This window comes from Pongo abelii, chromosome 15 (genome assembly GCF_028885655.2).
Source record: "Pongo abelii isolate AG06213 chromosome 15, NHGRI_mPonAbe1-v2.0_pri, whole genome shotgun sequence".
Classification (NCBI taxonomy): domain Eukaryota; kingdom Metazoa; phylum Chordata; class Mammalia; order Primates; family Hominidae; genus Pongo; species Pongo abelii.
This window is the reverse complement of record NC_072000.2, coordinates 24,634,489-24,647,606: the sequence shown is the minus strand read 5'-3', so window position 1 is coordinate 24,647,606 and position 13,118 is coordinate 24,634,489. Positions and strand designations below refer to the sequence as shown.

Genomic DNA, 13,118 nt, shown 5'->3' with positions numbered 1-13,118 from the left:
TCTTTTTCTAGTTTGTGGTGATGAACATCAAAGATGTTTTCAAACATATTCTCTTCCCTCCAAAACAAAAAACACCTTTTTCTAAATCATCAAGTAGATCATTAGGTAGGGTGATACTGATTTTAATGCATTATTTCGTAATGCCTGGCTAACGTGGTGAAACCCGTTTCTACTAAAAATACAAAAAAATTCGCTGAGTGTGGTGACTAGGGACTGGGTTATGGGTGGCTTTGGGTAATAGATTTAGAAAATCTATTGATAGCAATACTTAACAGGAAATAGGATGATGTGCTTAAGAGTGTTATCACATTGACATTCTGATAACATCAGTCTCAGTTAACATGAAGGAAATGTTAGACGTATTTGGCTTTTCGCGTTCAAACTCATGCAGTGTATGTAAGTATATGGAGCAAACTATTGTATGCAATACACTTTAAACATGCAATATATAAAGCATATTACTTTATATACTATTTGTCTTAGAATGCCAGCATTCCCATCATTAGTATTTTAATGTTATTACTGTATATAACAATTTGGTCTGATTTTGGAATAAAAATTACTGATTGGGGAATGCTTAATATTTGAACTGAGTTAATCAGTCATGCATGGGAGTTGTAAAGGAATCAAGTCAGCCGTTAAATACCATAAAGTATGCACTGAAAGTGTCAGACATGAAAGTATATATAGACTTTCTGTTTGAAAAATAACCTCATAGCATATGGTACGTAGTCATTAAAAGGCCAGAAGAGTAAGGCCCGAAAAAGAATTCAAATCCAGATTGTAAAGGGCCTTGAATGCCATAATAAGATGATGTGGTTGAGCATCCTTAATGCATCATCAAAATGTTTTTTTGATTTGACATTAGCAGTTTCCTCAGATTATTATTATTTTTTTTTTTTGAGACAGAGTCTTGCTCTGTCACCCAGGCTGGAGTGCAGTGGCGCGATCTCGGCTCACTGCAAGCTGCGCCTCCCGGGTTCACGCCATTCTCCTGCCTCAGCCTCCCGAGTAGCTGGGAATACAGGCGCCCGCCACCATGCCCGGCTAATTTTTTTGTATTTTTTAGTAGAGATGGGGTTTCACCGTGTTAGCCAGGATGGTCTCTATCTCCTGACCTTGTGATCCGCCCGTCTTGGCCTCCCAAAGTGCTGGGATTACAGGCGTGAGCCACCGCGCCTGGCCTGATTTTTTTTTTTTTTTTTTTTTTAAAGATGGAATCTTGCTCTCATCACCAGACCTGGAGTGAAGTGGCGTGATTTTGGCTCACCGCAACGTCTGCCTCCTTGGTTGAAGCAATTCTCCTGCCTCAGCCTCCCAAGTAGCTGGGGTTACAGGCATGCACCACCACTCCCGGCCAATTTTTGTATTTTTAGTAGAGGCTGGGTTTCACCATGTTGGCCAGGCTGGTCTCGAACTCCTGAACTGAGGTGATCTACTCGTCTTGGCCTCTCAGAGTGCTGGGATTACAGGTGTGAGCCACCATGCCCGGCCGTCTCCTCAGATTTTTACAGTTATGTGTGAACATTTTGAAAACTAAGGAGTTTTGTAATTCTTTATTTTTATTTTTGTTGAAATTTTTGAAATTCTTAAAAAATAAAAATCGGCCAGGCACGGTGGCTCACACCTGTAATCTCAGCACTTTGTGAGGCCAAGGCAGGTGGATCACAAGGTCAGGAGTTCAAGACCAGCCTGGGCAATATGGTGGAACCCCGTCACTACTAAAAAATACAAAAATAGCTGGGCGTGGTGGCGCACGCCTGTAGTCCTAGCTACTCAGGAGGATGATGTAGGAGAATCACTTGATCCCGGGAGGTGGAGGTTTCAGTGAGTTGAGATCGCGCCACTGCACTTCATCCTGGGTGACAGAGTGAGACTCCTTCTCAAAAAATAAAATAAAAATCAATGCAGAACTTCCAGTTGAAAATAAATCAGGACATTTCTTTACTAGTGAACTTCACTCATTTATTCCTGAGATTGCAATTTTTTGAATTTTTGCAATCAGACCTTGGTAATGACCTAACGCAGTAGGATATAAATAACTCCGACAAGCCTAGCATTCCAGTAATGGAACATTAGGCATAGATGGGTTAATTATTGGTCAGATGTCTTGAAGGCACTGAAACCCAGTGAGTTTGTCTAAAGCATCTGCCCTTTTACCCTTCCCGTACATGGTAATTGCTTGACCACATTTAAAATACACTCATGCCAACTTCTCCTATAGGGATTCTTACACAACTGGTCTTATGCAGACTTTCTTAAGTACTAGTATATTTTTCAGTGCTTTCTATGCGTTCTTTTGTCCAGTCAGAGTTGAGAATCATTAATAAAAGATTAAGGACGTAGTTGTGTTTCTGTGTATTATTATCCTATTTCTTTGTCATGGCTCAATTCAGACCAGTTTAGTAACTCACACTTTTGTTGGTATAATTTCAGGGATGTCATGGACTCTTGGTTGATGTTTTTTATGAGTGTATCAAGTTTTAGCAGTATACAGTGACAGTCTTCCTGAAAATAGTTCTCATTAAAAAGTCTTTTCTTGGCAAGGCACGTTGTGAATGGGGAAATTTGAAAATTTGAGCAGGGAATTTGGAAAACATTAGTTGAGACAATGAGAGATATACTGCAGAGAATCTAAAGAAATCACATGTTTGCAGAAATATCTTCACACTTCTTACCAATGCAATCGGGTCTTAAATTGGTGGCCTTTCAGTTTTTCAATAGACAACAATATATTAGGTTTGAGCAAAAGTAATTCCGTTTTTGACATTTCTTTGAACGGTAAAAAGCAAAACTGCAATCATTTTTGTACCAGCTGATACTAGTAGTTATTGTCTGATATATTGCTGCATATTATTGTCAGTGAAAAGTAATGTCTTCTGTTGTTCTAACGTCAGCCAGTAGATAATGATTACTGATAACTAGCGGAGCAGCTAGGTTAATAGCTGGCAAAGAGCTGACTTTTAGAGTACTGAGATCTTTGGGAAAATGAATTTTAGGTGTCCGCATGATGGGAACTTACTCAAATTGGGTTGGAGAATTGAGGAATTGAGTCTGTGTCTTATATGATAGATGTTAATGAAGATGAAAGGAGGAGGAGTGTTTGGTTAGTGGGGAGAGGGGCAGATACAGGAGTTTTTTGCTGGTTTGGAAAATGTTAGGTCAATTTGGACCTGGGAAGTAGGTTGGGTATGACCTGGTGGAATAATAACTTAGAAAAATGGTATTAATATCTTCTAAGAAGTCATTCTGAAGATTCATTATCATAAGGTTCAGATTTTTATTCTAAATGGTAACATAGCGATACTGCATTGACTATGTGAAATTGTTTAATAAAAGTAGATGGGAAATTGGCTCTGAGTGAAAGCTCTGGGTCTTCATACGTAAATCGGAGTCAAAATCACTGTCCCCCCCCCCCCTTTTTTTTTTTGAGACGGAGTCTTTTTTGGCACTCAGGCTGGAGTGCAGTGGGTTGGTCTTGGCTTACTGCAGCCTCTGCTTCCTCCTGGGTTCAAGCGACTCTCCTGCTTCAGTCTCCCAGGTAGCTGGGATTACAGGTGTGCACCACCACAGACAACTAATTTTTGTATTTTCAGTAGAGACAGTGTTTGTCCACGTCGGCCAGTCCGGTTTTGACCTCTTGACCTCAGGTGGTCCACCCTCCTGAGCTCAAGGGATCTTCCTGCCTTGGCCACGCAAAGTGCTGAGATGACATGTGTGAACCACTGCGCCTGGCCCTCTTTTAATATTCATTTGAAGGCGCTGGTTTTGTTTTGCAATAGGTGTTGTAATAAAAGTGAATTTTTATCACAATGTTGGGAATGCACAAGTATTCAAAGCCATAGTTGTTGAAGAGTCTTTTAAGCTAGATTGGGAAGTACTCTAAAAATAGATCTGTAAGTCCTTAGGTCGGCTGGCATATACATGAAATTGATGTTCGTCAACGGCTACCCTGGTACTATTCTTTTTTTTTTTTTTTTTTTGAAAAGTCTCGTGCTGTCTCCCGGGCTGGAGTGCGATGGTGCATATCTCGGTTCACTGCAACCTCCGCCTTCTAGGTTCTCGCGTTTCTCCTGCCTCAGCCTCCCGAGTAGCTGGGGATTACAGGTGCACACCACCACACCCAGCTGATTTTTTCTATTTTTAGTAGACATGGGGTTTCAGTATGTTGGCCAGACGGGTCTCAAACTCCTGACCTGACTTCATGGTCCACCCACCTTGGCCTCCCAGAGTGCTGGGATTACAGGTGTGAGCCACTGCGCCTGACCCAACCTGGCACTATTCTTATAATTCTTTAAAAAATTCTCATAAAAGGCTTGATCTATATGTGTTTTCCGATTTGTGCCACAAATACTACAGTGTTTTCATACTAAAACTATGTCTAGATATAGATAAACTAGATATATTTTCTTCAGATTGTAATAAATTGGAACCCCACTTTCCCTTATAATTGATCACCCATGAAATTGTTCTCAAATTAGATAGTGGTGATATTGCAGAACTAATAAAAACCACGGAGTGGCACCCTTTTAAATGGTGAATTTTATGGTATGTGAATGACATTTTGATTGAAAACGGATGCGACATTACAATTGAAAAAGGATACATCACTGACTTATGGACAGTCATTCTTTTTTGTCATATCTCGTGGACCCTACATCAGGATACTTGCCAGTTAGAGACATAGATGAAACACCTCTGGTGCTACCAGCCTCAAAAGGTAACTCTTACGCCTGAGGATGGATACCTTTTAGAATTAAAAGAACTCTCAGTCATTGTGGGACATCTTGCTAGCCTTCACAGAGACTAATTTACTGTCAGCTCTTTTCTTGAGTCTTCTCATCTCTTTTTTTTTTTTTTTTTTTTCTTTTCCTTTTTTTGAGACAGAGTCTTGCTCTATTGCCCAGGCTGGAGTGCAGTGGCACAATCTCAGCTCACTGCAACCTCCACCTCCCAGGTTCAAGTAATTCTTCTGCATCATCAGCCTCCCAATTAGCTGGGGTTACAGGTGCCTGCCACCATGCGTGGCTAATTTTTTTTTTTTTTTTTTGTATTGTTAGTAGAGACGGGGTTTCACCATGTTGGCCAGACTGGTCTCAAACTCCTGACCTCAGGTGATCTGCCCACCTTGGCCTCCCAAAGTGCTGGGATTACAGATGTGAGCCATCGCTCCTCGCCTCTTTAATTCTTATTTGGAGAACTTTGGGCAACACGAAATAGAAACTGCCAATAAATGGCAGGTTTGATAACAGGCTTTATTATGACAGCGGAGACATGGTGAACACTTGGTGAGCAAGAAACCTGGTTCAAAAAGACTGGTTTAGTTCAGTGGTCTTTCTGAGGACTTTTTAAACTTAGCACATTTTGTATATGGTGCATGACTAGTAATTCAGTATATAAGTAACTGGAGTATGAAATTCTTAGAGGTTTTCAGAGTGCTGTTGTTACTCCATGGCTAAATATATTAATATGTCGGTGCATTAGAAATAGACAGATCTTCAAGAACTCACAGGTCAAAGATGACACATGTAACAAAGATTGAGTTGTGAGGGGACTTGATGTGTTTGGCGAGCAGCCAGCTGTAAAAGAAAATTGTAAAGAATGTTAGTTGTAAAGGGCTTTGTATTACATGTTCTGGGATTGTGTCCTATAGATGATATTTTAGAAACAGCCCTGTGGCTGGAGGAAAAAAGATGTGTTAAATGGTTAAGTTAACATTGTAAATGTTGGAATGGAGAGGAGGTTGGGAGAATTTCTGAAGTAGATTGGTCTTGATGTGATTGGTTGGACTAAAGGTATGAAAGTAGGTGCTTGTAGGAAAATAATAGTCAAAAGCTGAGATTTTATCTTTGTTACTAGATGATAGATTATGCCATTAGTGGTTACATGAAGGGAGGTTTCACAGATTTTGTGCTGTCAGAATTTCGAGGAGACAAGCAGTTTTGCTGCTGGTTTTATTCTACCTGACTTTTCTAGGAATGTATCTTGGTGGAGAGAGAAAATTAGTTGAAATGAAACCATTGAAATTCAAGACAGAACCGTCAAACCATCATTTCTTCAACTATTAATAGTTAATAGCCCTAATTTTGTTCTGGGCACACAAAGCCTGAGGCTTTGGATTAACAATATGGGTTGAAGGAGAACCTTCATCTTACTGAGTTTAGATTAGCAGACACTTTGACCTCCTTTTCTATTTTTCAGATGTTTTTGAGTAACACTGTACCTGAGAGATGGGTTTGTTTATATATATGTATGAAGGGAGAGAGTGCCAAAATACTTAGGTTATTTGAAGTTTGAAAACTGGGGACATTCTGCATTGAAAGGCATGTGTTTCAGAGAGCAGGAGACTTCTAGGCTACTTTGAAAAGCTAACAGATGACTCTGAGAGGTGTCATTTTAGGTGGAGAGGGCACACTGGGCTTGGAAGTTTTGGATTTGCTCACAGCTCCACTGTTAGTTATATCTTTCTTTTGGGAACCGGTGTATCATACATACAGGTGCCAGAAGGATTTTAGATGGTGACATAGATTAGTGTACACTTCCGGAATAAATCAGTTATTAGTCTTTTTTGTTTTTGTTTTTTGAGACCTGATGTGGCTCTCTTGCCCAGGCTCGAGTGCAGTGGCACTTCATGGCTCACTGCAACCTCTGCCTCCTGGGTTCAAGCAATTCTCCTGCCTCAGCCTCCCGAGTAGCTGGGACTACAAGCACGTGCCACCATGTCTGGCTATTTTTGTATTTTTAGTGGAGATTAGGTTTTGTCATGTTGCCCAGGCGATCTCGAACTCCTGAGCTCAAGCGATGTGTCCACCTTGGCCTCCAAAAGTGCTGGGATTATGGGCTGAGCTACACCATCTGGCTGGGCTTAAATTTTGCTAAATATTTATTTCTTAGCATTCCTTTTAGATTAGTTTCTTATTGTGTCCTAGACTCGTTTAGTAGGTGGGAGATATTTCTTTGTAGGAGAGGCATTTGGGTCTGAATCAATCTGCTGTATGACTGTATGAGTGGTCTTATTCCATTTTTACGCAACACTAAGGTGTCCTGGTGTTTTACGAATCTTCTTGAGGGCATTCCTCAGGTAGATTTTGTTAGCCTCCTTGGTGTTGCTTTTCTTTTTGAGATGGAGTCTCACCCTGTTTCCCAGCCTGGATTGCAAGGGCGAGATCTTGGCTCAGTGCAACCTCTGCCTGCTGGTTTCAAGTGATTCTCCTGCCTCAGCTTCCGGAGTAGCTGGGATTACAGGCATGCACCACCACACCCGGCTCTTTTTTTTTTTTTTGTATCTTTAGTAGAAATGGGGTTTTACCATGTTGGGCAGGCTAGTCTCGAACACCTGACCTTGAGATCTGGCCGCCTCAGCCTCCCAAAGTGCTAGGATTACAGGCATGAGCCATCATGCCCAGCTGGTGTTTCTGTTTTGTTTTTGTTTTTGTTTTCGTTTTGAGACGGAGTCTCACTCTGTCGCCCAGGCTGGAGTGCAGTGGCTCAATCTCAGCTCACTGTAAGCCTCCCAGGTTCACGCCATTCTCCTGCCTCAGCCTCCCGAGTAGCTGGGACTACAGGCGCCCGCCACCACACCCAGGTAATATTTTTGTATTTTTAGTAGAGACAGGGTTTCACCGTGTTAGCCAGGATGGTCTTGATCTCCTGACCTCATGATCCGCCTGCCTTGGCCTCCCAAAGTGCTGGGATTAGAGGCGTGAGCCACCGCACCCGGCCTGGTGTTGCTTTTTCTTTCCTTAATTTAGCTTTATTGAGATTTAATTCATATACCATAAAATTCATCCATTTAATGTATACAGTTGACTTCAGTAAATTCAGAGTTGTGCAGTTAGGAACATGATCTGATTTTAGAATATTCTATCACACTACAAATAAATTATTTCTGTACGAATTTGCCTATTTTGGGCATTCATATAAATGGAATCGTACAATATGTGTCTTGTGACTGGCTTTGTCTGCTTAGAATATTTTCATGGTTCATCCATGTTGTACCATGTATCAGTACTTCTTTCATTTTATGGTTACTACATTTTGTTTATTCTTTAGTCAGTTGATGCACATTTGAGTTTTTTTGGTACATATCTTTTGAGTATATATACCTAGGAGAAGTGCTGGGTTGTATGGTGATTATATGGTAAACGTGACCAACAGCCAAAAGTGGCTGTACCCTTTTATATTCCCATCAGTCATGTGGAAGGTTCCAGTTCCTCCACTTACATTCATGTCTGTCTTTTGCTTTTATCCATTCTAGTCTAGTGAGAGTGTAGTGGTATCTCAGTCAGGATTTAATTGCATTTCGTTTAAAAATATTGAATGTCTTTTCATGTGCTTTCCAGCCTTTTTTTTTTTTTTTTTTTTTTTTTGAGATGGAGTCTCACTCTGTCACCCAATCTGGAGTGCAGTGATGTGATCTCAAGAGCCCCGTCTCCTGAGTTCACACCATTCTCCTGCCTCAGCCTCCCGAGTAGCTGAGACTACAGGCACCCGCCACCACACCCGGCTAATTTTTTTGTATTTTTTAGTAGAGACATGGTTTCACCATGTTTGCCAGGATGGTCTTGATCTCCTGACCTTGTAATCTGCCTGCCTCGGCCTCAAAGTGCTGAGATTACAGGCATGAGCCACTGTCCCCGGCCCAGCCATTTGTTTACTCTTCCACAAATGTATTCAGATTCTTACCCATTTTTGTATTAGGTTGTAGGATTCGTTATATATTCTGGAAACAAGACTCAGTACAACATCTGATACTGTTTGAAAATTTTAACTATTTCTTATAATTCCACCATCCTGCTCTGTATTTATAGGAGATATGTAACTATCCATTTGTGCTAAGTCGTTTTACAGAGTTTTTAAGAATTATGGGTTTTTTAATAGACTGAGTAAATTATAGATTACTGGACTCTGGTAATTACATATAAGCGGTAGATGGAAGTTTGTGGAGGCAACCAACTAGAACATTGGTTGCTGTTCAATAGAACATTTAAGTTCAGTGGCCACATGTGACTGGTGACTACAGGATTGGATAGTGCAGGTCTAGAATGCTGCAAAAGTCAGTTTTACTGGGTAGAATAAGTCTAGAGTTGTGTAAGTTATAAGAAATGTAATGACTAAAGCCTACTCTTCAGGAAGGAAATAACCCAGACTGCAGTTGTAGAGCGAATGTTGAAAGAGTAAATAGGAGAAAGTCACCTGTAGAAATAAACTGGTGTTTGTGATGTCCTTACAGCAGGCATATGATTTCAGCTCCAAATTCACATTCATCACAGGCACAATAGCTGTGTTTTTTGCATGTCTTTTGTTTTTTTTGAGACAGGATCTTGCTCTATCGCTGAGGCAGGAGTGCAGTGGCACGATCTCAGCTCACTTCACCTTTTGCCTCCTGGTTTCGAGGAATCCTCCTGCCTTAGCCTCTCCTGAGTTCCTGACGCCACCATACCTGACTTTGTGTATTTTAGTAGAGACGGGGTCTCACCATGTTGCCCAGGCTGGTGTCGAACTCCTGGTATTAGCCACTGGGCCTGGCCAATAGCTGATTTTTTTTTTTTTTTTTAATAAATACCTTGAAAATAGATTGAATTTTTTGGTAAAGTATGATATTCAACTTTTATCTGATTTTCATTGGGAAATCCTCTGCTTTGATCTTTATCAAGCTAGAAAATCAAAACACCAATCCTGGCTTTTCAGCTGTTATATAGATAGGGTTCGGTTTGTTACACGTTGTTGATTGTGTGATTCATGGATCATTATTTCCTAGAAGTCAGTTGGGAACTTCATTTATTTACTCAACAAATAGTTGTTATGATCCTGCTGGTGAGGCATTGTATATAGCAGGAATACTATAATAAGAAATAGAGGCCGAGAGTGGTGGCTGACGCCTGTAATCCCAGCACTTTGCGAGGCCGAAGCGGGCGGATCACCTGAGGTCAGGAGTTCGAGACCAGCCTGGCTAACATGGTGAAACCCCATTTCTATCAAAAATACAAAAAGTTAGCTGGGCCTGGTGGTAGGCGCCTGTAGTCCCAGGCTGAGGCAGGAGAATCACTTGAACGCAGGAGGTGGAGGTTTCAGTGAGCCGAGATTGTGCCCATTGCACTGCAGCTTGGACAACAAGAACAAAACTCCGTCTCCAAAAAAAAAACAAAAAAACAAAACAAAACAAAAACAGAAATAGATGGCCTCAGAGAAAAGGGATTGGGTTAAAGACATCACGTGAAGCATAAGGCATAATGTCTTCAGCTTTTACTTTGAATGAGACGGGAAGCTATTAGAGGGCTTTGCGAAGAGAATGGGAGGGTCTTATTCATATTTTAGCAAGATCACTCTTACTGAGAAAGATAATGGGTGGCTGTTCAGAGAAGCAGTGATTTTTGGTGGGACCAGAGAAATGGCAATGGGAGTGATGAAAAGCAGATGGATTTTAAAGGTGTTGCTGAGAAATTTGCTTATGTTGTGAGGCCTGAGAGAGGAATCAGAGATGTAGCCAGCGTTTTTGTCTGGACAACTGGAATTATGGAATTTACCGTGACAGTGATTGGGAGGAGCTAAGGTGAGGAGCAAATATCATAGATCAGTTGTGGACATGTTAAAGTTGATCCGTTTGGAGAGATACTAAGTAAGCAGTTGTTTATATGGTTCTAAGGGAGTCATCTGCTTAGAGTTTATAAAACAACAATACTGGGTGAGTGGAAACAGAAGAGAGATTCTGGGGGTACTGTGACCTTTAAAGAATGTGGCGATAAGGAAGAAATGAGCAAAGAAGATTGAAAATGCCAAAATGAAAAAAATGGAGAAGCATGAAGTATCTTGGAAGCTGTATGAATATATGTCAAAAGAGTAGAAAGGCAAACGAGGTCTTTCATGTCACTAATAGTTGAAGTAGTATGAGAATTTAGAAAACGTCTTTTTGAATTAGCGGTGTCATTGGTGGCCTTTGAAAAAAGTAGGTACTGTTAAAGGCAGAAATCTTACACAGAGATTTCAAGTGAATGGAAAGATAGAAATTGGAGTCAGCATAGAAAACATACAATAAAATTCACCCTTTTGGTGTATAATTCCTACATCAGATTTGGTTTACAAAATGCATAGTCATATAACCATAACTATAACCAAGATAGAAATAGTTCCCAATTCTCTGAAATGCACCTTCACTCTGTTCCCTAGCAATCATATCTGTTCCTTAAAAGGAATTTTATTGTAAGTGAAAGAGCTTTTTACTCTTCTATGTTGATAAAGTGAGAATTAATTTCTTTTTCTTTTTCTTTTCTTTTTTTTGAGAAAGAGTCTCGCTCTGTTCCCAGTCTGGAGTGCAGTGGCGCAGTCTTGGCTTACTGCAGCCTCCGCTTCCTGGGTTCAAGCGATTCTCCTGCCTCAGCCTCCCAAGTAGCTGGGATTACAAGCACACGCCACCATGCCCAGCTAATATTTGTATTTTTAGTAGAGATGGGGTTTCACCATATTAGGCAGGCTGGTCTTGAACTCCTGACCTCATGATCCGCCCGCCTCTGCCTCCCAAAGTGCTGGGATTACAGGCATGAGCCACTGCGCCCAGCAATTTTTTTCTTTGTCTCACGGGCTGGTCTCGAACTCTTGGGCTCAAGCGATCTGCCTGCCTTGGCCTTCCAAAGTGCTGGGATTACACATGAGAGCCACTGCATGTGACTCAATTTCAGTTTTTTTTTTTTTTTTTTTTTGAGAGAGAGTTTCGCTTTGTCTCCCAGGCTGGAATGCAGTGGTGCGATCTTGGCTCACTGTAATCTCTGCTTCCCAGGTTCAAGCAGTTTGTGTGCCTCAGCCTCCTGAGTAGCTGGGACTATAGGTGCATGCCACCACACCCTGCTGATTTTTTTGTATTTTAGTAGAAACTGGTTTCACCATGTTGGCCAGGCTGGTCTCTTAACTCATAATCTCAGGCAATCTGCCTGCCTCGGCCTCCGGAAGTGCTGGGATTACAGGCATGGGCTACCACGCCCAGCCTCAATTTCAGTTTTTTAAAAAATAAAATTGCACCACGTTGTCAGTTTAAAATTTTATCTTTGGTAAGGATCGACACTGACATATGGGAGTATGCGTATTGTTGAATACCATGACAAGTGAGTAATGTTAAAGTTCTTTGGGGCTGCACACGGTGGCTCATGCCTGTAATTGCAGCACTTTGGGAGGGTGGGGCTGGTGGATCACTTGAGGTCCAGGAGTTCACGACCAGCCTGGCTAACATGGTGAAATCCCGTCTCTACTAAAATTACAAAAACTAGGTTGGCTTGGTATCGTGTACCTGTAATCCAAGCTACTTGAGAGACTGAGGCATATAAAGAAGAAAAGCCAGGGTTTTTTTTTTCCCTTTCTTAAAACAGTCTTGAATCCAGTCAAGTTTCTGAATTGAGGATTGATCTAGGACTCAAGCAACCTGCATGTTACAGACTAGATTCTGTTTGACTCAGAAAGTTTTCAGGTGCATTTTCAAATTGTCTTCCCATGAAATGTCTGGTTTTGTGTTAAGATAGTTTCCTAATGAAACGAAACCATCAAGACACACCACTTTTTCCCTTAATATGCAACATTTCATTAAGATGTCAAATTTTATTCCTCTTAAAATAAGTATGTACATTTAATGTATTTTTTCTTCTCTCTTTCCAAGTTGTCAGTGGAGCCATTTTCAATCAAATGGCTTAGAATTTACAAAAATATCCCTAAATACTAATATTTGTAATTCTTTCTGATAGAATATTACAGAACCAATTATTGATTGATGCCATTGGCTCAGTATAGGAGCTGTTGCTACCTATTCTTTGGTAGTAGGGATGTTTGTGGTGTTCCCCAACCCCTATCAGTGATCTTTGGACAAGGCTAACCCAACAACGTGGTAATAACCTATTTCCATTTTTTCCTCCTTAATTACCAGAATTATGTTTTCTTTAAAAATTATGTTAGAGTTTCCCCATGTGGTGAATACCTTGTATAGCTCCACTGGTGAGCAAATAAGCATAGTGGTTTACCATTTTTAATCGTTTTATATTTTAAATGAGTGGTGCTTGCAGTTAATAGTATCCGGGTAAACTGGTGCTAGACTAACCAAGACAGCATGTTTGTGGTGAAGTACTTGCAAATAACATTAG

The 13,118-nt window shown here is 40.8% G+C and overlaps 1 protein-coding gene across 26 annotated transcripts in view; it reads left to right on the top strand.

Moving 5' to 3' along the window:
• Window positions 1–13,118, top strand: part of HNRNPC (heterogeneous nuclear ribonucleoprotein C) — a 59,747-nt gene that overhangs the window by 38,732 nt on the left and 7,897 nt on the right.